The 5,037-nt window shown below is 34.9% G+C and overlaps 1 pseudogene; it reads right to left on the bottom strand.

The window, feature by feature from the left end:
* Positions 1-3,028: 3,028 nt before the first annotated feature.
* On the bottom strand, positions 3,029-3,481 carry LOC113834639 (annotated as a pseudogene).
* Between the last annotated feature and the right edge of the window lie 1,556 nt (positions 3,482-5,037).

The following is a 5,037-nucleotide window of genomic DNA, read 5'->3' on the forward strand; positions in this document are numbered from 1 at the left end:
GGGGGTTTGTTGTATTGAGTTTTGGGGATTATTTTGAGAAAAAAAAATAAAATTGGGTGAGTGGGAAGGGAGAGAGGACCTAGAAGAATTTAGGGGAGGGGAAGAATAAAATTGAATATATTTAAGTTTAAAAACTGTTTTAAAATTTAAAAAATAACCAAAGGTGTTCTATAAACACACAGGTCCTATTCACAATCCAGTTTAATTAAATTATAAGCTTCTGGGAGGCTAAAAGTCAGTCACTATTTTTCTTTAAAATTCCAAATGTACTGACAACTAATCCCTTAAACTAGAAAAAAGTTTGTGATACTAGTTAAAATTGTTAGAGGTCTGTTCATAAGTTTTCACTGATACAGTAAAAATCCTGTTAAAATTCTCCAAAAGTGAATTTGAACTGTGCCATATGAAGAGAATAATACTCTTGAGTAGACCAGTTATTATGTTAATTACTATGCTAGAAGGGACAGAAGATGACTAAAGAAAAAGAAATATAGTCTATTGTCATTTAAAGATGCGTGATTGTATCTATCAATCTCTATACAATTAATAAAATATGCTTCCAACCTCCCTGAAAAGAAAAAGAAAAAATCAGCATGATTTCAACATTGTGTGTGATGTTTATGTCTATCTATCTATCTATCTATCTATCTATCTATCTATCTATCCATCCATCATCCATCTATCATTCATCTATGTGTGTGCATGGGTATAATTGTATATAATATATTTATGTGTATATATGTACAAACATACACATGCACAGAGGTACATGGAAACAAAATATGCACATATACTTGCATTAACATACACATACACAAATGAACTACCAAGATTGCCCCAACTATAACATTTTTACATACAGTTCTGCACCCAGTCCAAGAGGCACACAGCATAACTGGAATATTAAAGTAGGTAATATAGATGGAATATCTATTTGTATCAAATTGATCAAAATTAGAAATTTGATATCCCATTCATCATAATTTATTTTTCATATACATGGTATCAGCTGAGTAACATCCTTAAGTTTGTGCATTTTCTTTATAGACTAATCCATATTATTCTGGAAATTATATTTAGCAACAAACTGTGTGGATCTTATATCACTGAAATATTTAAGTATAAACTTATACTCCTATTAATCTTTAAGTTTAAGTAGTTTCCTGGGCTTTTTTATACCTTCTATGAGAGTACAAAAGTTCTCAAACCATAGGGACAAGAGTGTAGACATTAGCACTGCTGTGTCTACTGTGGTATTCATCCTTTCAGTTTGATTGAGTATTCCATGAAGCCTTTCTGTCCCCGCTAGTTCTCATTCAGCTGAAGGACACAAAGATGAGACTCTCATTTCTGGTTCCTAGAGAGGAGAGATTTGCTAAGAGGTCTTTTCACATGAATCACATAGTTTCAGGTTGTAGATGGAGGAGAAATTGCAGTGTAATGATTTTAGCAGGATGCCAACATACTAAGCACTGGAAAGAAGAAAACTCATTTCATATATTTAGACCAGAGTGTTAGGGATTCCTAACCACGCTTATGGGTCTGTGGAAACAGGGAGATAATAATAAGCTTATTCATCTGTGGGTGTATCAGTTAACCATGCTGGCAGTTTTCTTCTTTCCCTAATATAATAGAATAACTGTTTCCACTAATTCAGATACTGTGCTTGTACAGAATTGGATTGCTTGAGGAAGTTAGTAAGCCTATGCTTGATGCTATTTTCTTTGATTGTGTGTGTGTGTGTGTGTGTGTGTGTGTGTGTGTGTGTGTGTGTGTGTGTGTGTGTAGTTTCATCAAGGAGCCAAATAGTGAAGAATTTGATTAGTTGCTGAAATCCATTGTTCGTCTTTCTGATGCAGATGAAACATTTTCTTTTAAAGGAGCAACTCTGTGAAGCAAAAGGCAGATTTATGGTGGTAAAATTAGTGACATCATTGAAACACGGTGTCACATTTCCTGTCCCAAGGGTCTAGGGATTCAGTGGTTGTCTGGAATTTCATGATGGTGGCTACACAGACAGAGCAGTGTGCTGATACGTATTTTAGTCTTGCACTTATCGTACATTGTTTGAAAATGCTATGCTTACATTGATAAGAAAAATAATTAAGATAAGCTTCCTTGAAATAGAGATATTTTCAGACTCTGCTTCTTCTGACTCATGATATAACTCCTCAAATCCCTGTTGTATTTCAGGTTAATTTAGATTTGTGGTGTTGGAGGAATGGTTCAATATTCACCTACAAAGTGTTGGTATAGAGAAGAGTTTGATAGCAGACAAGCAATTACATTGGGCTTCAACTCCTTAGTCCTCTTCAGCAGGAAAGAAGAAAAAATCACTCTCTCTTTTACTGTGGATTTACAGATTAGTGCTTTTAGTTTATATTTTTCAATAAGAAGTCTTCCATATAACTTTTTAAATAGCATTCTATGGGTTAAAACATAGTATCATAAAATACACTGTTTCATTCAAATTCACATACATACATATGTACTCACACACCATCAAACATACATACATTTACACATACCCACACTTTCACTCACACAAATTTGATCTTTTGCTAAACAAAGTTGAAGTGCTACATTTGATAATTTCTGAGAGACTAACCACAGTTACTATCAATAAACACAATAGCTTTTGAAAAAAGTAGAATGAAGTGAAAAACCCCTGAGAATATGAATGTATAAAGGAGACTGATAAGATGAACTTCTCTTTCAGATTATAAGATGATCAACATTCCTCTTCTCTTTCCCTATCTCAAGCCCTCTCACATACCTCTTCTTGTTCTCATCAAAATTCATGGTGTCCTTTTTATTTAAATATATATTACAATATGCAATTGTTAATTGTTAACATTTTAACATATAGTTGTTAATATTTATTTTCAGATTCCTAAATATAACATGCTCAGTCCATTTAATTTTACTTGTATGAAAGTTGTACATTTTAAGGTAAATTCTGGTAGTAAATGTCTATTTGTTTTCTGTGATTTTTTGTTTGTTTGTTTTGGAAAATGTTAGCATTTAATTAACCTTCCTGGCCTTCCAAGACACAGGCACCTCCAACACCCTTTATCTTCTTTTCAGCTCTTCTGCTGAAAAATTTGGTTTTCACAACGACAGGCTGCTTAGGGAGCTTTTCCTTGCCCAGAACTTTGTAGTAAGCTGATCGCACATTAATGATGGGAGCAGCTCCAGTCTTGTTCTTGGCAGCATTGACCCGTGTCTGCTCACTGACCAGTGTCCACAGCTTATCCAGGTTGACAGTCAGTCAGAAGCTCTGGTTTCTCTTTAAGTAGTAACGCCTCACTCCAACTATCCCAAAGTAACCTGGATGGTATTTGTCGAGGTTGATCCCATGGTGATGCATGCCTCCAGCATTCCCATGGGCTCCTGGATGCCTGCGGTGTTTACCAATACGACCTTAGCCACGGCTCATGTGGCCCTGGAGTTTCCAGGACTTCCTCAGTCTGGATGACATGGTGGCAGCAGAAAGGAAAGAGCATACATGTCTATTTGTATAATAACCTTGACAATAGTATTCTAACACACTTCTTATGACAATGAAAATTGTTTTAAAGTATTGAGTAGCAATCTCAACATTTCTAGGGCTTCAATAGCTGATGTTGTTATATACATAAAAAATGTCAAGGTCTACAATTTGGGGAATTGATTAAAAAGAGGGTGAATTGTAAAGAAAGCATAGTAAATGAAAGTATCTATTCTCAAGGAAATAAAGAACAAAGATATCCAGGGGCTTGTCCAAAGATGCACAGTCAATAAAAATGTCACGATAAAACATGAAGCAAGATGTTGAGTTACAACCTAGCAAACCTTCATTATGTACTGGAATGTCAACAAAGCCATTAGTAAGAATTATGTGCGGGCAGAAGAGATGGCTAGGAGTTAAGAGCACTAGCTGTTCTTTAGAGAGTTCAGGTTCCAGCTCCCATGTTGGGCAGCTGACAACCTGACATAGCTCCACTTTCAGGGGCTTTGACACCCTCTTCTGCCATTTTTGGGTACCTGATTGAACATGCTAGATAATCTTCAAAGCTGCTTATGCAAATCAAGTAAAAAGTAAATCTCTAAAATCTAAGAAATATGAATATATTTATATATGCCATATATTTACAATAAAATGTTATTTTCCTTAAAAATCTCACTTATTTAAAATATTTGCAATAAGGTTAACATGAATTTTTGAGTCCAAAAATCTTTGCATATCCTTTCATCCTATGTGCTTTAATTCCATTTATCTCTGAGCTATTATCATTCTGGCATCTCAACACTGTAACCACAACAACAACCTGTTCACTGATGCTTCCAGACTCACTATGGACTTGGAAGATCCATTTTCTGAAAATAGCTGCTTTTCCTCAGTCAAGTTCCTGTACCTGTCATTTAGCCATCCCTAGTAGCAATATGTTTAACATTATAACATCAAGCATAACTTCTTTTTCTTAAATGATGTATTATTGAAAAAAGTCTTTATATTGAAAGAATTTTCTGTTTGTCATTGAGATATTCAAAGCAATATTTGATATCCGTTGCAGAGATATCACACTGAGAATTTCACCTTAAAGGTTAATAACTAGGCGAGGAGAAGATTATTGGTAAGTATATAAGATAAAAATCAGGAATATATGGGAGCCATTCACTCTAGCCCACTATGAGGAGAAGCTAAATTACATTATAAATGAAAGCAACACCTATTGTTGCTATTTCCATATTTATAGATAAGAATGAGTAGTGAAGAAAGCATAGAGCTGACCAGTCAAGTTGAAGGTGGGTTGGGAAATTAAATAATGTAAAAACTGCAAGATTCTTATGTTAAAGCATACACGGGTTTGATAAACCAGGCAGGGTATTTATAACATTGCTTCTCATGTCTTAGTAACAAGGGACATTAAACTATGCTGCTAAAATGCTACAAGCAACATTACCTGTTTCCAACTGCACTGTCTCATTCTTCCATGCATGGTCTGTACACTATGCACCAACCCAAGTGAATTGATGCTCTCTGCCAATCGGATT

The sequence above is a fragment of the Cricetulus griseus genome, chromosome 3 (assembly GCF_003668045.3).
Source record: "Cricetulus griseus strain 17A/GY chromosome 3, alternate assembly CriGri-PICRH-1.0, whole genome shotgun sequence".
In the NCBI taxonomy this organism is placed as follows: Eukaryota; Metazoa; Chordata; class Mammalia; order Rodentia; family Cricetidae; genus Cricetulus; species Cricetulus griseus.